This window comes from Pinus tabuliformis, chromosome X (genome assembly GCF_031772625.1).
Source record: "Pinus tabuliformis cultivar Carrire ecotype Pingquan chromosome X, CPIR1, whole genome shotgun sequence".
NCBI lineage: Eukaryota > Viridiplantae > Streptophyta > Pinopsida > Pinales > Pinaceae > Pinus > Pinus tabuliformis.
The window spans coordinates 871,948,758-871,970,260 of NC_142308.1; positions in this window are offsets into that span (position 1 = coordinate 871,948,758).

A 21,503-nucleotide genomic window follows, 5' to 3' on the forward strand; every position below is an offset into this window, starting at 1 on the left:
TATTTGATTTCTAAAACTTCGACTTAGTATAACTTTCAAACTAGGAGTCAGATTGAGATAAAACTTATATCATCAAAAATATCTCAACGAGATGAACACAATGGTGGATTTTGTTTTGAGTTTTTGTACTGTTGGAAAAAAGAGGATTTTTACAACCCCACCTTCATAATAGACCTTGGAGGTTGGGTAAATTTAAATTAACACCTCAAACAATCTGAGAAGGTTTAAGGGGGTGGGAGGGAGTATTACAAAGTGGTATTAGAGCTAAGGTTCAAGACTAGACCTGAAGAGCCTCACACACACACACACATAGGATCAAAATTTAATCTAGTAGTTTCATTGTTATATACAAATGTGTGTTGAATTTAAGTTTACAGTTGATATAATTGTTGAATTGATATATTTTAACCTACATACTAAAATGAGATTTATTTTCAGGCATTTTCAGATCAATGTGCCTACTACAAGTATACCAAGGTGACAAGGTTATATATATAAATATCCATGTTTGATGTAATTGATAGTTATGTGTGTGTAACAACACATAAGAAAACACAATTGCAACAAAGAAATAAATGAATGAGCAATGAAATGGTTTAGTATAGAACAAACAAGTCCCATCAGAATCAGGAAGAGGACTTAGTTGGGAAGAAGTCAAAGGAGAATTCTCTAGATTAGAAGGACACTCTCAAGAAATTGAGAGTTGAGTTGAGGAGCTGTAAAGAAGACAATGAAAAGATTGTTAGAGAACAAGAAAGGAAAGTAGAGGTAAATGTAGTAATAACCTACAAAGATAAAAACAAAAAGAGCTTGGTGCCAATTATCTAGGTAGGCATATGTCCAAACCTACCCCATTATGGGTCCAAAAGAAAAAATTGGAGACCAATAGGGAAGAAATAAACAACTTAAGGAAAGGACATAGGAAGCATATGAAGATGAAATGGGAGGAGAAATTCCACTCAACACTATGGAAAGAGAGTCAAGAATTCCTAATCGATCATTAGATACTACAATTAAGAGACACCATCATTAGAGAAGTAAGAAGAACTCAATTCTAGAAGAGTTTAAGAAAGAGAAGCATCCTACCTTCGATGGAGAGATAAAGAAGGATGAAGAGGTAGAGACTTGGTTGTTGTGGATGAAGAAATACTTCAGGGTGCATGACTACTTAGAGAACATGAATGACTGAGTAGCTATTTTTAGCTTGAAGAGGAAAGCTGAATTATGGTGGGAAAATTTAAGTAATGTGAAAGACATTAGGGAGAAGGAACTGTCATGGGGGATATTTGAGAAATATATTCCAGAGAAGTACTTGTGTGAGAGGTAAAATGACAAGGTTAAATAATTTCATGAGAAAAAGCTAGAGAAACTTACTGCTGATGAGTACACTAACAATCTTTTTGGATTTATTGAGGTATGTACCATCTATTAGATATGAGAAGGTAAAAATTCAAAGGTACCTTAGTGGGTTATCGAAGGCCTATCGAGATAGGATTTAATTTAATTAACCAAGAACATTAGAGGACACTATTCAGAGACAAGAGACCAGCAACAAATCTTCGACAAGAGATAAGATAAGGAAGAACGTCCAAAAACCTTTCATCCATTTCAGACTTCAACCCTCCTTTTGTGAAATTTCAGAACCAATCCAAGAAATTGTGTGTGTCCAAAGGAGCTCAACTCACCCTCTATTTATACTGTCCAGTGGGGTTTGAATAAACATGAATTTTGTGGTAGGGTTGAATTGATAGGTAGAACTGACTTGGCATCTAGAGGGGTTTTTGACCCAAAATACATATTTATAAATTCTTTTTCCTTTTTATTTACAATAGATCCAAACAAAAATTTGAATCTTTGACCCAACAAATCCTAAAAGCATGAAGAACATTCTTAACTAATAAAATAATAATTTCTTGAGCATGAAACCCATGCCTAAAAAGAATATATATATATATATATATATATATATATATATATATATATATATATATATATATATATATATATATATATATATATATATAGATATATAGATATATATATTTCTTTTTACATAAAATATACAATGACATAAGTACAAAAATAATTATGAAGACTGAACCTAGTTACATTTTCTAATAGGAGGGATGAATGGGAAGTTCACCACTCCTACCAAGAATGAATATTAGTAAAAATCCATGAATTCTAGTAGAAACAAACCTACTAAACCAAGAAAATAAGAGTTCAAGGGGTTCAAGAAAGGGATTCTATAGTGTTGGATATGTGGAGAGAACCATATGTGGAGAAACTTCCCTTAGAAATAACAAAGTAGAACAAAGTTGTACAATGTATAAGAGGTGATGAAAATAAATGATGTCATTCAGAACATACCTCGTATCTATGCCACATTGGACAAAAAGCAGGAAAACCATCAAGTTTCAGTAATATAGATGGAAGGTATGGTTGTTAACCAACCAGTTTCAATTTTAATTGACCCAGACTATAATTTCAACTATATTATACCAAAAGTGTCAAAGATGTGTGCTATGTAGAAGAAAAACCATGAAAAATCATGGATGCTTTAGCTAGCCATGGGAACCAAGAGGTGGGTGAAATACATGGTGGAGTCATGCCTCATGGTAATAAGTGGCATGCCTAATTTATCCACTCTTAATATTTTACCATTGGGCTTGTGCGCCATTCTGATTGGCATGGATTGGTTAGTGGCCCTGTTGAAGGCTCAGAATGTCTTCCTTCAACATTGGGGAAACCACCTGGTTAGGAACTTGAATACCATTCCATTTCCGTTTGGGATAACAGTTTCGACTGGGGATATAGGGACTAGTTTACCATTCAAATATATAACGGAGTTTGAGGTGTGATATAGATGGGGTTAAAACTATTTGATAGAGTAAATATGAATGCAGATAAATAAATCTATATCTATCTATCTAATTCCCGGGATATAACTAACTTTGCATATGTGATTTCATAAAGATTTATTTATAAATGAAAGACAATATATATCATCAAACATTTAAAAGAGGTAAAACAAATTAAAGATAATAAATTGATTAAATAGTTAATCAATTTAATTACTAAGCACATTAAAGATTATACCATTTCATACATACAACTAAAGATAGCAATTAATACATTCTTCAGTAGTGAAATAATGCTTAATTGAGTTGTGATATTACATATAATAAAACAATGATAAAATTTAATTGACTTTCAAACATAGAACATAAAATTAATAAAAGATAATAGTACCACATATATCCGAACAAGCCCCAAGGGTTAGCTCAGTTCGTCAAAAACTGTGCCTCGCCATCGGGAGGTCACAGGTTCGATTCTGCCCGAAGCCCTTGGGGTTAGGCCTTGCCAGTAGGCCACTGGGGCAATTAGCCCAGATTTTTCTGTGGATGTAGTGATCACTCACTAACCAGGGTGTTCGTGAACCACACTAAAAAAAAATAAAAATAGTACCACATATATCAATGCTCCGCTTATGAAATAAGACAGTCTCTAGCCTATCATTTCTATTAAAATTATCAAAGAAATACAATAGTGCAAGTTCCTTGAGTCTTCTTATAAAAATTCTAAAGCCCTTCTCTAAAAACATGAGAAGCTATTTACAAATAAAAGTCATACTATCAAAACAAAAAATGCATATTTTACCGAGGAGGTTGAAACAAACACTCCTTGAAATAAGGAACAAAAAGATAAAAATAGCTTCTGCTTTAACATGAAACTAAAGATGAAGAGTTGCCCTTTCTCCCATTTGTTCTCACAACCTGTAAATAGCTTCCATCGGTTTCAATTCTGAGGGATGAGCTGGGTTAATCTGCATCTTTCCTGTAAATAAGGCATCTGAAAGAGGTGGGAGCATGTACTCATTTTCGTTAACAAGTATGCGAAGAACTAACCATTTTCCATAGGGATTTACCAAAAGATGCGGATGATATTCAAGATTTAACTTAGATAATTTCTTGATGCTATCTTCCTTTGATTTTGATTTTTTATGCCAATACTCTATGAGTGTTTGATTATCTAGCAAGCATTCCCCTGGGTACTTAGTAAAAAGATGAGCATCTATACAACTTTCTCTAACAGTTTTGGTAATCTAGCCTGCTAGGTCTCTTGCTCTGTAAATTGATTCTTTAGCCTGCTTCATTCTAATATCCCAATCTCTAAAAATAAGATCTTTGTAAGATTCTTGTATTCTGGTGATATTTTCTTTTATTCCATTTGAACTGTCCTGCCAAGTGATGAAGTCAAATATCTTGTTATTGATATCTTCATAGTATGTTCTTAATTCAAACATTTGATCAGTCAATGAGTAACTGTTTTTGTAGAGGTCAATGATGATATTTAACTTCTTACAGAAGTTTAATTTCTGTTGTACGAGGAGAGCATTGATCTCTTCGATTTCTTTTTTGAATCCTTCAATATCGGTGTCTTTCTAAATCTGAGTTATTCTAATTTGAAGCTGGGCAATCTTTGCATTTCAACTCTGAATATTAGCCTCATTTTGAACTTTTAATTGATGAAACTCAGTTTGTAATTTTGACAACTTGAGTTGCAATTCTTGCTCCATATCATGTCTTGAATTAAGTACTGTTTGTTCTAATTGCAAGATTTTTTCATCCTTTTCTTTAACTAGTTGTTGAACTTCAGTGGCTTTGAAGATGGTGGCCATAGCATAGGCTCCTGCATATTGTGAAAGCTTTGCTAAATCATCAGACGAGGTAGCTTGATAATCTTTCCATACTACATCTAATGGAATGCTTCCAGGAAGAAGTCCTTGAGAATTTTCCATTCTTCTTTTCTTCTTCTGTCGACTCACAACAACATGGTGTTCAGGACTGTAAAAAATGTCAAGAGGTGGAATCTCTTCTACTATGAGGATAATTTCAGAGGTGGGGACTATCGGGAGAACTTATTTATCCATTATTTTCCTTGATGACTCTGTTACAGGAGGCTTTGCCTTACTGGTTACAGGAGTCTTTTCTATCTCCATTGTGGCTGAATCCTGGAATTCTTTCTCCTGTGTGCTATCTAGTTCTTTGTTGAACTAATCCCAGATTTTATCGAGCTCACTAGTAGATAGGATATCTTCTATTTTTTTCTCTGTGAGTGGAGTGGTAGGCGTCTTTTCTGTTTGTTTTGAAGATGACAAAAATACTTTCTTGTAGGCAATTCTAACTGTAAATCAATTAGGCATTCAAAAGGCAGTTATTATAGCCTTTTATTTATGTACTCTTGGAATAAGACAAAATCATCGGGAACCAACCGAATTTGTGCTAAATGTTCCACCTGTCCATATGACTCACATGTTTCAAATAAATCATCAAAATCATCAAGTTCATGAACAAATGGCCTTATTTTAACTTGAGTAGTGAAATCATGAATGACCTTTTTGGGGTCGTACTATCTAGGAGGAATAGTGGGGAGCTGCATGGTTTTGATTTGTTTGATCTCTAGGATAGCATGATTGTAGTTATCAAGAGCGGAGACTCCACATTGAATAGGAAATTGTGGCCAAATAGCTTTTTTGGAGTCCTTAAAAAAAAAGTTATACCATGACCTATGGTCTAATAGGCAACTTCCCAAGCCAAAATATTATTAGGAACATAAATAGGAAGAACATGTGGGCCGAAAGACTCCCAAAAATTATGACATAAGTGAAATTTTCTTTAGTAAACCAACTGAAAATAGCAGTGAAGTCTGTCGTAGCTTCTTGAGACAACTTGGGTGAATTTCGATCAAAAATGGCTTTGTATAAAGGCAACATGACCTTATTGCAAATTCTATAAAAATGAGGTTGGTACTTGGATTCCCATAGAATATCATGATATATGTGAACTGGTGTAGGGTCTTGGAGTGTCCATTTCCATCGCATGAAAGGAAAATCAGAAGAAAAAAACATGACATCCATAATATAGGCACTCATATAAAAAGACGGTATGATTCTTTCTAAGACACTTTTCTTTTGCCTATATTCTAAGATTTTTGATGCAATATTATTGGACAAGATAGTAGCCCAACCCATTACTTCAGAATTAGAAGCGGATTGAATCAGGGGAACCCATTCAACTATAAATTTTTGTGTGTTCGGAGAACTGAACAATCTACATGTCATAGAAGCAACATAACAAAATGGACCAACAAGAGAAGCTGAAGAATACATACCCTTACTATCATGCTTGTGCTTTCTTGGGTCCTTTATCCATTGTCTAATGGGCTCTGATTCTAATTTTTTCTTCTTTGCAATTTTTTTGAGAAACTACTTGTCGTAAAATCTTCAGAGGGTTTGGAAAATGACACATCTTCTTCAAATCTTCATCTCTGAAGGATCCTACTATCATTTTCCTTGATGTCAAGAATGTATTGTCTTCAATATTCACATTATCAATCATACACTTAATCATATCTTCATAGGGTAACCTTTTAGGCTGCACAACAATTCGATAAAGAAAGGAATTGGTGACATTTGAGAAGTTACCCTCGGATGATGATGAGGTGTCAGCTGTTGCTTCTTTATTAACTACTACTTTGGGGTCTTCTTCTTCAAATAGATTATACATTGATTCCCAAGAGGAATTACCAGAGTCTGGTGTGCATCTGGTGTCTGTGAATAATGAAGCCATCTCTGTTATCTCTGGTTTGAATTGAGTTGCTTTTGATTGAACAGGCGACCTTTTTCCTCTCTTTCCTGCTTTGGACATTTCAATGGAATGTCGTTAATTAGTATTAGCCTACAGAAAGGAAATACAGATGAATGTTTTAGATCTCCAAGGACAAAAGGACACACGGGACAAATACATACGTTTCAAATAACAACTCGCCAATTAAATCAATTTCATCAACCGTGGAACATTAAACCATTATATTTAAAATTTAATGAAAATCTAAGTTCACACGGATCTTTATTAAGTGGTGCCGAGTCAGAAATTTCACATCGAATATTTTTTGTGGAAATATTTTGTTTAGAGTGATGCTACGATGTGCGATGTGTGATTTGTGATATGAAATATCACATACATGCATCAGAGATCATGCGAAATTTGTTTATATCGCAATTGCAACACAGAGATGAGTGATATTAATAAAGAGCCAGTAGATATGTGCAACTTGCGATCTGCACTCAGCTATAATGACATGTCATCGTGGTAGGTTCAACGAGGCTTTTATGAGTGGGAGTGCGCTTTTTCTTTGTTTTCTTCGTTTTGTTAAGGGAAGCTTTATTTTGCAAGGATATCACATATCACAACGTTTGTTTAAAGGATATTATCATGATTCATAATCTTGTTGTGATCTTATTTTAAAAGAAAACCTAAGTTATTCAACAAGGACATAAACCTAAAAGATAACCGAAAATGATATCTTTTAAAGTTTTTTTATCTTTTTTAGAATTTTTTGAATATAAACCTAAAGCAAAATTTTAAAAGGGTCCCTATTATTTAAATAGAACATTTAAATAATAGGGGATTGTTGGGTACCACAACAATTGGCGATTCACTGGAAGAACCAGTTATCTCTGAAAATTTATAAAACAAACTTTTAAACTTAAAAGTAAAGACCTTAAGGAAAGAAAAACAATTTTGAAAATGAGATAAATAAAATTACTCTGAATCAAAAGTTTCACTTAATTGTAAAGTTCCTTGTCACTTTTATAGATAAAAATATTTAATCATTAAAATCAGTCCTTAATTGGTAATAAAGATAAAGCAAAAGAATATTTGAAACTTAGCTTTTGATGAAATTACTTTGTCATAGATAGAGCCACTACTGCTAGCAGGCATCCATAGCCTTGACAAGGTTATCATTTTCCAAATGGTGAACCAATATCCCATCCATGTTTGTAAAACTTTAGAGGTAATTTTGAGGATTCATTTTCCTTTTCAAGGATCTTTAGAAGTCATTGTCTTGGTTTGGTGGCTAGATGATGACAATGCCATTCACAAGTGATAACAAAATTGAACAAGCTAGCTCGCGATGAGACTCCTTGCATTATATTTTTTTTTTAAAGCATAAGCCACTATCCTAGTTTGGTGGCCAACAATGATAGTGTCAATATGTTATTTCCTTATGATCATGGTAAACAAGCTCATGATGAGACTTCTTATCTTCTAATTTTCTTATATTTTAGAATTACACTCTAAAAATACTTGAACAATGAGTGGGGAGGTTCACCTACTCCTTAAGAGTAATGGATGACAATTGAAGCTAAAGATACTAAGATTTCAAAATAGATTTTTACTTTGTTAAAGGAACCTTTCTTTACTGATTTTTAAGAATGAAGACTTTATGAGGTTTGAAGTGATAAGGATGTACAATTTAAATGTATAAAAATATCAGAGTTTTAAAGTATTTATCTGGTTTTCAATTTTGAGATTGCTTTCTTTTAAAATCGATACCTTTCAAGCTTAAAGTTATAATTGAATAGAGATTTTAAAATGAAAACCAATAATGTGTTTCCCAATCTTATTTATAACAAAAACATGGATATATACATATAGTACAATAGAACAAAATTCCTATGAAAATAATTGTTTGAGAATTAGTCCATTAATAGGAAGAGAATCTCTCTTACCTTGTAGATCTTGTAAAACAAAAGTTGATGGACCTAATTGTTCAATGATTTGGAATGGTCCAAGCCATAATTTCTGAAATTTGGTGTGCTTTCCTTTTTCTTCATGTGCCTTTTCCCATTTCAAAACTAGGTCACCAATTTGAAACTATTTTTTCTAACTATGCTTGCATCAAAGGAATATTTTACTAACTATTGATGATGTGCATGGGTTTGTTTATCCTTTTCCCTTTCTTCTTCTAATTTTAGAATTTGAGACATCCTTAGTTGTATATAATAGGAGGGTTGTTCTTTAATAAATTGTACTAAGGATAATGAAGGAAGAGCTAGATTGGGAGGGAGAATAGTTTATTTTCCATAAACTAAATTGAAAGGAGTAGTTCCGATCGAAGCTTTTATAGTTATACTATTAGTCCATAAATGAAACACCAAAGATTTATGCCAATTATTTTGACTTTGATCAACCGTACATTTCATCATCCTAATGAGGATTTTATTGGTAGATTCTGCTAAGCCATTTCCTTGCGGATAATAATTAGTAGAGTATTTTAGGTTAAATACTCTTTTCAAAGAAAATTCAGTCATACTGTTTCTTGAGAAATAATATGCAATGTCAAAGGTTAGTGCATTGTGTAATCCAAATCTATTAATAATAAATTGATCGATGAATTCGATAATGTTATCAAAATTAGCTACCTTCACTAGAATTTCTTCTACCCACTTTGTGAAATAACTTGTGGTAGTTAGGATGAACTTATGCTATTTAGAAGAATGAGGAATAATATCACCTATTATATCTAGTCCCATTGTTCAAAAGGTTTTTCAATGTTAATTGGCTAGAGTTGTAGGGTTGGTTTCCTTTATCTTCCTACAACGGTCTGACATTTTTTTCATTTTCTCATGTAGGCATGTGTATCTTTGAACAATGTTGGCCAATAATTTCTAGCATGAAGGATTTTATGTGCAGTAGTATCTCCTCCAAAATTTCCTCCAGTTGGTCCATCATGGAGGTCCTGCAAATTTTTCTTTGCTTCATATTTTTCTACACATCTTAATAAAACATAGTCATAATTTATTTTGAATAACACACCATCAATGATCTCATACTGTTTTTCTTTAAGTCTTAGAGCTCTTTTGTTTTTATAATTAAGTTCTGGTGGAGCATAACCATTTTTTAAATAGAACAAAAGATCAGCATATTGAGATTCAATGTTAGTAAGACATACCTCAGATATTTGAATTGTATTACCTGAATCTTCACTTGCTGAAATATTTGATGCTCCAGTAATCAATCTGCAAAAACCTTGTCCTCTAACAATTTTAGCAAGTTTAATGTCAAGATCGTATTCTTGCAGAGCTGTTACCTAGTTTGCTATTTTTTCACCTAGATCTTTCTCTATAAGTAATTGTCTCACTGCTGAGAATGGAACAATAACTTTTGTATGGGATTTTAGCAAAAACGGTCTAAAGTGTTTGATAGACTTGAATATTGAAAAATCTTGTTTCTCTACTTTAGAATAATTGAGTTCTGCTCCTTGAAAATTTGAACCAAAGAAAGAGATAGGTTCTTCTATTTTTTGATCATTGATTTGTGTTAGCATTGCAGCGTAAGACAATTCAGAAGCAAAAGTGTACAAAATAAAAGGATCAGAAAAATTGGGAGTGATTAAAGAGGGGGCATCAATTATAGCTTGTTTGATTGCTTGAAAGGATTCCCTTTCATTGTTTCCCCATTTAAAAACATAATTTTTCTTGATCATGATCTGTAAAGGTAAAACAATTTAGGAAAAACTAGGAACAAATCTTTTTACGAAATTAATTTGTCCTAAGAAAGATTGCATCGATTTTTTGTTATGGGGCAACGAAATCTCTGAAATAGCTTTAATTCTGTCTGGATCTATGCAAATTCCTTCTTTAGAGATAATGATTCCTAGAAGTTTTCCTTCATTTAAAGAAAAGTAGTAATTTTTAGGATCAAGAGAAATCCCATATCTTCTACATCTCTAAAATATTTGTTTCAAGTCATGATAGTGATTATTTATCTTCTTAGAATATATGGTGATGTCGTCCAAATAAAAAACACCTGTTTTGTTTTGCTTCTACGTTTATTAATCCGAAAGGCATTTTCTGATATGCGTAAATTCCCCATTTAGTTATAAATATAGTCTTTAATCTATCATCTAGATGAACAAGTACTTGTTTGTAACTTTAGAAACCATCAAGAAAATACATAAGCTCATAACCGACGACTGACTGCAAGATTTTTTCCATAGGTGGTAAAGGAAAATTTTCTTTTTCATTGGCTTTATTCAAATTGCAAAAATCTATACAAATCCTAATGTCACCATTCTTTTTCCTAACTGGTACTAAATTAGATACCCATTTGGAATGTCTCACTGGAAAAATGATTTTGCCTTAAGGAGTTTATTTAGTTCATTTTTTATTTGATTCTCCATATTTGGATGAATCTTTCTTAATTTCTGTTGAACAAGCTTGACATCAGGCATCATTGGGATGGTGTGTTGGATGATGGAAGTATCATAAGTCTTTAGATCTTTGTAATTCTAGGCAAAGACATCTTTATATTTCTTCAATAGACGAATAAAATATAATCTCTCATCAATTCTCCTTTACGCCCTTGGGGTCAAGCCCTGCTAGCTTGACCGATAGGCTTTAAAATATTCCCTTCGGGATTGATCTACCCAAATTTTCCGTGGATGTAACGGCCACCCAATGTTTGTGAACCACCCCTAAAAAAAAAGAAAAAATATAATCTCTCATTGGGAGAAAGACTTAGACCTAAATTGACATTTTGAGGTTTAGATTTAGATCTAAGGTTTACTAATTCAAACCTCAATGTTGAACTCTGAAGTTTACAATTAGATACTTTCTTGAATCTATCTTTTAGATCATAAAGGTTTTCAAGTTTAACCACAGATTTGGGGAGAGAATTATCTTCATTTGCTTGTTTCATCTGTCTGTCATGTTCACCTTTGTCAATTATCTGATCAGAATATGATTCTTCAGATGTTAAGAAACTTAAGATATCTTTATCATCATTAAACACATGCCAGTTTGTAATGTTATCAGGAATGGAAGGGCGAAAAATTAGCTCAATCAAAAATCAATCTAGACTGAAATCTTCAGGTGGAATTATCTTGGATGCAACATTGGCTAATAAATCAGCACTGGCATTTTGAAGTCTAGGGATTGGAGAAATATCAAAAGCCAAGAAATGTGAAGTAAGAGATTGAGCTAGAGTTTGATAACATTTCAAATGGTTGGAGATACAATGAATAGTATTTCTAACCTGTTTGATAACACTTTTCGAATCTCCAAATACTTGAAGACATTGGACATAATGAGATATTGCTTTGTACAAGCCCTAAAACAGAGCTTCATATTGAGCAACATTGTTTGTACATTCAAACTCTAATCGACAAGATATCATTTTTTTTTCTCCATCAGGACTAATTAAGACACATCTTGCTCTAGCACAATCATTAGATCTAGATCCATCAAAATACAAAGTCCAAAACAAATATTTAGCTAAAGGCTTATCTAAAAGATTTACACATTTGGCTAAATCTGTCTGTGAATAGTTTTCAATTTGTCATGTGACAGAATTAACTGAGAAAGGTGATTCTTGAGCTTTGGAGTTACCCCAATAAGACTCTGAGAAATAATTCCCAAGAATATTGCTAGTGAAGGCGACTGGTTCATTTTCCTCATCTAGATCAGTTACTAAATATTTCATATGTTTCTCACGATCCACACGAATTTGATTTGGTTCTCCATTATATGGTAACCACATATGAGACCAATCTGTAGCAAAGTAACCATGTAACTTTTCAGACCAATCCCTACTTAGGATTAAACCATATAAATCTGGAATATCAACAACTAGAATGCTAATGATTTGAAATACTTCAGGATTAGAAGAAAGTCTAATGAGGACTGAGTTGAATTCTCCTAATACTTTAACTTTTTTTCTATCAAGTTGTACTATATGAAAAACAGGTTTATGCGGAGATACGTTCAATTTTGAACAAATTGATTGAGGCATTATATTTGATGACGCTCTAGAACGGACTAAGAAATTGTGCACATTTTTATTGAAGAGTTCAAAAGTTAAAAGAAATAGGGGACTGTAAGAATTTGATCTATTTCCAATCAAGATAGTATCTGTGGAAGCAATTTTCTTTTTAGAATTAGTAAGAGGCTTACCTATTCCTCGTGTAGCTTTAGAAGCAACAATAGCTGGTAAAGGAGATGCATTCAATTCATTAAGAAGATACCTCTATTGCTGCTTTAATTTTGAAACTTCAAATAAAGAGATGTTAGCCTTAACTTTCTTCATATCTTCCACTATATTATACTCAGTGTTATCAGAGACAACCAAAGTTTTTGATGTGGATGGAGGATTAGAAGAAGAAGAAGGGGTTGTTTTGTTGATGTTTTTGTCTTTATTGGCAGAACTAGAAGTCTTTTGTTTATGGATTGTTTGAGGAAGATTAGGTGATCCTTCTTGTACTTACTGGTAAGGCTTCGTGTTCTTCTTAATTGTCATAAGTGGGGAGAATAGAATCCCAAAGCCCATGAACTTCTACAAATTCTTCATCTCGAGAATCCTCAACATACATATTTATTTCTTCTTCATCGTCAGCTTCATTTGATTCTACGTTTGATATGACATTGGGGGGTTGGGAAGTCAAAGTCTAAGTTCTTTTAAAGGGTCTAAAACATTTCTTTGAAGATTCAACCACTTGTTTTTTAATCTCAACCATCTCGTTAGACATAGTTTTGAGGACTTTTTGTAGTCCTTCGAGATCAAAAGGATCTTTTGGAGTTTTCTTCTTTGGTTCATCCTTAAATGAAACCTTTTTGGCTTTTCTTTCATCCAGTGTAGTTTTCTATTCTAAAGCAAGTTTGCTTTTCTCAATTGCTAATGCTTCTTTCATGTTTTCTACTAGTCGTTTTGTTAGCTCTATCGATAAAAATTGCGATATTTGAAGGTAAGGCATATATATACCACTCATTTTGTACATCAACACTAGGTTTAGATGTATATGGGATTTTATTTAAGAGTTTATCAAAACTAGTAGGATTTGCTTTAAGATTGGAGAGATCATTAATCAAAGTGGCAGTAGTGTGATCATCACCAAACTTGGTTAAGAATTGTTCTTCAAATATATCCCAGCTAGCAATGGACCCTGATGGTAATGAAAAATACCATGAACCAGCAGATCCTTCAAAAGTGTAAGGAAATAATATTACTACACAATATTCTTCAACAACTCCATTCAGATTAATGTCTAACATATAATTGTGAAGATGTTCTTCAGCAGGAAGTCCATCATCAGGATTAAATTTTGGTAGCCATATTTCAATATGTTTAGGTAGAGCATGGAGAGGAGCTGGCACTTTCACAACTCCAGGATTGTCCCATGGTCTGACTGGAGGTGGTTGTTGTCTTCCAGCCATTATTGGAGTTTGGGTAAAGGTGATTGTGTGGAAGAACAGGTAGATTGTGTATTAGTGCTAGATGTACTGGCACCAATACTCTGAGAAGAAGGGGTATGAATAACCAGATTTATTGGAGGAAATGTACAAAATGAATGTGTTTGTGGAGGTGAGTTTGAAAAAATCTCACTAGTAGATGTTTGTGATTCAGTTTTCTTAGTCTTTTTTCGGAAAGAAGGAAGAGGAAACTCGAATGGAGTAAATCCAATTTTTTCACTTTGAGAATGAGTTAAAATATGAGTAGGTTGAAAAGATGAAGATACACTACCTTCATATGTTTCTTATCGTTGAGGTTATTTTACCTAAGATAGAAATACTTTCCAATTTTTCAATTAAAGTTTCAATCTATGATTCCTGATGAGAAGAAGGTGAATCTGTCGATGGAGGTAATGTTCTAGGATATTTTGTAGGTGTTTGTTCAACTTCTGATCTAGAAGTAAGATTTTTAGATGAAGATATAGAAGTTGGAGGTGATCTTGAGGGGGAGTGACTCTTAGAATGGCCTTTAGATTTAGGTTAAACTCTTTTTTCCATTCATAGTTGGGGCCCTCCTTCTAGCGCCAAAAATGTTGAAGGCTCGGAATGTCTTTGCCTCAACATCAGGGAAACCACCTGGTCAGGAACTTGAATACCATTCCTTTTCCATTTGGGATAGCAGTTCTGACTGGGGATATAGGGACATAAGGGCCATGGTTGGCAAGGGGACAATCAAGCATATAATAATTTATGTGATGCCATCCATTGTTTAGGTATCCATTGATGAGGTATCTTGGGTTGTGACCGAGTTCTAAGGTAATATTAGCGCACCACAGGTTGATGAGGTGTCAGGAGACATCTCCATTGTTGATGAGGAGCTAATAGGTACAAAGGCATCTAGATCTATGACAGAGTTTCCGGATGGCAATTACCTACAACTGATTGGTGAGCATGTTTTGCATGTTGGGTTGTATATGGAGGAGAAGTCAAAGGCTCATGTTGAGTTCGTGATGGAGGAGGATGTGCAACTATCCTTTGGGCTAGCCATTGATGAGGGGCGTGAGCTGGTCATGGAGGGGTAGTTTGTGACTCATGTTGAGCCCATGGTGGAGGAGGATCAACAGTCTTGTTTGGGGCCAACCACTGACTTAGAGCAGATAAATGCACATACCGGCAACATAGTTTCAATACTTATAGATAGTAGCTCTCTCTGGGCTTATATATATGGGGGTTGCAACATTGATAGACTACCTTTGCACTAGAGAGAGAGAGATGTAGAGACCCCCCGAAAAATTATGTGTTGACCAGGATGGTTAGTTGAGGTGACATGACCTACGTAGGGTGCAACACTCATAGGATGGAGGGCTTGTTCTATGTATTAGAGTTTGTGCATTTGATCCATCTCTTAGGGTTTGATGGCGAGAGATTTTGAGTTGGTACCCAGTGGAGTGGGCTAGACTCATGGAGATGGTCTTAGTCTAGAGTGAAGCTCAGGTGGAGCTCTCAGACATCGAGGGTACTGGAGGCCCAAGTTGGCATTGGGATCTATGCATGGATTCCTATCCGATATCATACATGTAGGATGTCTATGGAATTGATGAGGTAGTTAACCCAGTGCCTGAGCACATGCATTCCTTATTGGAGTTCTAGTCGGCGCTAGTGGCCAGGTGGTTTGTGAGCATACTCCATTGGTTTTTTTGGCATGTTGGTTGCACATGGGGGCACAGGATGATTAATATTCTCTGGCAAGAGTTGGTTGGAGGAGGTGGCATGGGCAGGCCACTAGACTGGATATTGTATGGAGATGATGTTCTCCCATTGAGGTTTAGGACTCAGGGCTCACAAAGGATCATCACAACAGGGATATCCCCTCTAGCAGGAGTGGAGTTAGGGTTCTCAGGTCTACCAGGATGGACGAGGGGACATGACGCGTGTCATGGTGGGGTCACTAGCAGAGTGGAGGACACTTTGGCAAATGTGGGATACCATATGTTACACGGTGGTATGACAATATGAAGTGGTACACAAGACTGCACAAAGTCAGGTCGTAGCATCCAATGATATATAGAGGGATGTGGCCTGATGAATACAGACCCAATTCTAGGACATAACACCCATTGGTGTGTAGGGTTATGCAGTGAGGAGCAGTGGCTTGTAGAGGAGCATGGAGATGCATGGTGGTATTGTTGGCTCACTAAGATGTCTTTTTATAGGCAATCTCAATCCCTACATTAGTTGTCAACCCGAGGTAAGTCTTTTTATCTCAAGAGTGTCAGCACAGTATATACAGTGAATCTAGAGGTTATCTAATGATGAATCATTGCAATCGCTATTGAATAATTCTTCAATTGAATTCACACAATTCTGGAAAAAGAACTATCTATGGAAGAAATACTCTTAACACACTCTGCAATTCTATGCAACTTGTTCCGAGATCAATTGAAACTGAATGAAAATAGGAATCACACTTGGAATTTGTTCAAATAGACTTAAGGCTAACTTACTCAATGAAGGAAAGAAATTATAACTATTGAACAACATTGTTAATTCTATAGCAATCCAAATTAACTTTCAACTCTCAATTGAACAACAACAGTAATTGAACATCAATCGGTAATTGAACAACAAACAACAATTGAACGAAAAATAGAAATAAAGGATTTCTAAATAGCAAATAATCTATATTGCAATATGTGGAAATTAATTAGAATTATCTCTAAGATCTATGATAACATAAATCGAAATGAACAACAATTTGCTATTAATACTAATTCACTTATTCCAATCCAAGCATTAGTTAAGTATGTCACACGGCTTCACTCTGAATCTAATTGAACAACAGTATGAATCAATATCACAAATCTTTACGATAAATGAAATAACCAATGGTTGAACATTAAATCAATAGCAAAGACTAAATATAAATACTATAACACAAGGGAGCAGTAGAACTTCTCGTGACTGGGCCCAAAGTCGCCAGAAGCCTTCGCTTAATAAGAACTCAGAATATGAAAATCTATCAAACACAACCTTCTTTCATTAATGTACGTAATAGCTTATAGAGTCAATGAGATAACAACGTATATGTTTTCAGAAAAGAATAATTACATATTATCAAAGTCTGGTTGTCTCTAATTTCTTTTCGGCCCTATATATAACATAAAAGAGTAACTAGATAAAAGCGAATCCTCAGGATCAGGGGATCTTGAGGATTTCACAATACATAATCTGATCATGTGATAAAATAGCATTGTTCAAGCTGATCTCCCACTGCCTTGTCTACCAAATACACTGCAGTTTTTCCCTTTTATGGTCTTGTGCTATTTTGTCAACTGAATGGCTTTTGCCTAGTTTGCATCTCTGCACACAAATATAGAAAAAAATCAGTTTCATGTGCTAGATTTGCCTATTTTGTCACCAAATGCTTTCATCCAACTTTAGTCGATATTTTCCTTATTTTAATCTATAAACAAAGATAATCGTATAAGGATGAATGGTAAATAAAGAATTTTACGAAGAGAAATCATACCTTTTTCCTGACCCAACATACTCCCCAGCTTACCTTGTTGCATGTCCACATGCAAGTGAGTAGTTTAGATGCAACTGAGTTAGGGAATAAGCAGGATATACCTCCTCCTTGTAATTCCTAAAACCATTTTTCTACTTAAGGACAGCGAAAGCCTGGGTTACCTCTTGATCCTTCAAGTTATAGTCACTGTGGTATTGATCAGGAGGATACCATATGATTGGGGGTCTGTAATGACATCCTATCCAATCAGGCCCCATCATTAAAATCATATTACTATATTTATAGAAATGAGAAGAGGCGGCTTTGAAGTTTTAATATCCAAATGGCTCTCGGTTCCTCACAGTGTTACTGGAGACTTCCCACCTATATCTTGATGCAGACAAGGCTTCTTCCTTAATGTCCTGGAAATATTCCTTTCCGGCCTGAATGATATCGGTATGGAGTACACCCAATTTGCCTACAACACCAACTTGCTACATAAACTGTTTATGCCTAATAGATAGGAGTAATGGCTGCATAGGCTCCCCTCTGACCCATAGGTCAATGACATACTCACGTTTTTTGAAAGTGTTTTGAGCCTTGGCCCACTTGAGTTGGTTGGTAGCAAATGAGAGGAATGCCTAAAATTGGATATCTCCTATAAAAGGGCTAGGGTGGCTGTCCCTATTATCTTCTAAAAAGAAATTATGCATATAGAGTTCACAGCGGAGGCACTGAACCTTCTGTTATCGGGAAAACTAGTGTCCATTTAGAGCTGCTAGTACCACTAAGACGGGTAGCTATCTTAGAAACAAACAAACTAAAGTCATTTGTGTTTTCCTTTATGAGAGATAGATGAGAAAGAAGCAGAGAGTACCAACCTTTGTCTTTCGCTTGGCTCCTTACTTGTTTCCTTTCCCCTTTAACAGAAATTCGCCGCTCCTTCCTTACTTGTCCCACTTCAAAGAGAACCTGTAGAGTCAAAGAAGCATAATACCATCAAAGCATAGAGATCTATAACCATAAACAATATAGGATCAGATGTATATTAGCCATACAAATGCATATATCAATATAAGATTTAGAGATATACAAGAATATGGAGGAAAACTCAAATAGCTTTATTGATAGAAGTAGTAGAAGAGAGGATTACAACCCATTGGTTTGACCCAGTGCCATCCTCCCAGCATGAAAGCCCTCTTCACCTCATTAAAAGCTTAGATCACCCAACAATACAATGTTGCATAGAGAAACCGACAACACTTCCTTACAAAATACAAGATTCCAGCCTCTGGATCGCTAGGATGAGGGATCCATATATAGATTTTTGCAGGGTGGTGAGTCAACTTCTAGGATTTTGATTAGTGTCATCTCTCTGATAGTTATTGGTTCCACTTGGAGCTATCATGATCTCTTACTCATCCCTGGGCGAATTCAGAGAGGCAAGTGTCAAATGAGCAGCTTCTAGAAGATTCTCAGGGTCTCCAGCAAGCAAACTGCTTCTGCCATTTGTCTACTCTCGCTCATTGCACCCTACAGAGGGGCTTTCCAGTATGCATCACACTTTTTGCTTGTGGCACGTGAGATGCATCGCACCCTTAGCACTGAGCAGTTTGTATGGTCCAGTTTTGACCAGTTCTGAGTAGTTTTTTAGGGAGAACTTCTGGGAGATGATGTAATCAGCTGACCTTGCTCCTTTAGGGTATGAAAAAAACTTTTAGGGACTTAGAAGCCCTTCGTTTATGGACATATGTGATTGGGGTTGCAGTGCCCAAATATGTCTATAACAGTTTCCCCTAAAGCATGAGGTCGTAAATCTTTTTGATGTCGGGTGAAATGCTTTATCATGAGGATCCGAGGTTTTTCGAACTGGAAGGTGACCTGTAATAAGATACAATACAATACATTATCTTCATAATATGTTCATGATCTAGCTGAGGTGGGCATTCCCATGCTCAACTTTATAAATTCATTTTTGTGTACATAAGACAGATAACCGTCTGTGTAGCAGACTGATCATTCTGGTAGAGTCATCATCCTTTGGTTTGGATGATTATCTGTGCAGCAATGATGTACATTTGATGTCTTTATTTTCCTGCATATATCGCAGCCCGGATGGATGAAACTAGATTTGGGGTCTTCAAAACTCGTTCAATCTTTTCCCGAAGTACAAGTCGGTCCATGTGAAAAGATGTTCTGGTGTCAAACATGGAAAGACATCGCCTGATTACCAGCCAATGATGTAAGCTGTTAACAGGCGTGAGAGGAATCACCGATAATGATAATGAACCTCAAGGTACTGCAGTACAATTCATGTGGTGTGAATACATGAGTCGATGTCGAACACCACACAAAATCTTTCGATCGTAGGTCATTAATGTAAACTTGTCGTCGGAAGTGAGAAACTTGCCATTGAGGCATGCAAGCTTCAAAGTACTGAAAGGGTTGTTCCTAGGTTGACTTCTTGGATAATGAGCTGATGTTGACAAGAAGTGACTCGTTGTAGGAGGGCATTAATGAATCCCACATCTACGACACAGAATGGAGCAAATGATTTTGTGGAGGTGAAAATGATCTGATGATACAAGGTTCAGGGTGGCGGTCATGAAAGAATGAAGCGTGAAGGTATTGCAGCGGATGAGACACAAGCTGGGTTGGTGAATTCTCTGAGTGACTTCTCTTGAACATATCGGTGACACTGAAATGGATTGGTAGCGTTAACCCCAAAAAATGGATGGTACGGTGGACCAATGGTGATATGACCGGTGAACGAAATAACCCAACCTGACTCAATCATGGTGATGGAGTGAAAGTGTCATGTTCAAGAGCGACCTGCTACCAATAAAGTTTCTTCAAGTTTTCTTCCCAATTTTCCCCAGTCATTTCTGACTAGTACCTCTTTATTTTTGTCAATCTTGAGGAGGATAACATATGCTTGTTCTATAATTTTCCCTTTGGGCAAACCCATCGCTATGTTTTAACGAGCCTAGTGACAGTGAGACTCGATCTTGTCTGCATGGACAAGTTTGTCGCTATTGTTTTAATGAGTTTAACGATAAAGATAACTTGGTCCTTTTCAATTTTAGAGAGTCTGAAAAGAGATAGAAAGGAAACTCCAATATTTCTTTTTCGTAATATAATCCCTTAAGTCTGAAAAAGTATAAAACAATGCAAAAGGGATGACTTTTCGATAGTTTTAACGAGCCAAACAAGACAGACGCTCGATCTTTTTGTGTAATAATCCCTCAGGCCCAAAAATATTAAAATCTAGAGGAGGGATGGCACTTCCAATCACTTTAACGAGCTAGAGGGGCCAATTTCTCGACAATATTTTCATATTTTACGAGTCAAATGAAAAGAGCTTAAAGGAGACTCATTTTTTGAGGAACGAGTGATGTTTTTCTGATAGCAGTTAGTTCCAGATAAGGTTTGGAACTTTTCAATCACGACAGTGTAGAGAAAGTGGCTAATAGGATCACTCTTCGTAGATGTTCCTCAAAAGGGGTAAGCAATCAAGTGGAGGCATATGATCAGCTAAAAAAGAGTGGAGGTGATGGTAAGAACACGACCAATGTTTAAAAGCTGATAATTATGCGATCGCAATGGTTATTTACTGAAGGTGGGTTCATTTTTTTAATGAGCTTAAACTCTAGTGGAACATATGCTCATTGCTAGGTTTACTTTTTAACGAGCTTGAACTTCACGTAAAACTGCTCGTGCCAGTCTGATAATAAGGATGTCTCATCGATAGGTTCATTTTTTAGGGAGCTTGCCCCATTCGAAACTTTGCTCCGGATCCTTTCATTATGTAAGCTAGGAACGACCAATCCTACGAGTTTAAAGGGTTAAGAACCTACAAACTAAGAAAATAAATGGTCGATTTTCACTTTCATGCAAAAAGGTTTGCATGCCCCCAGGTAT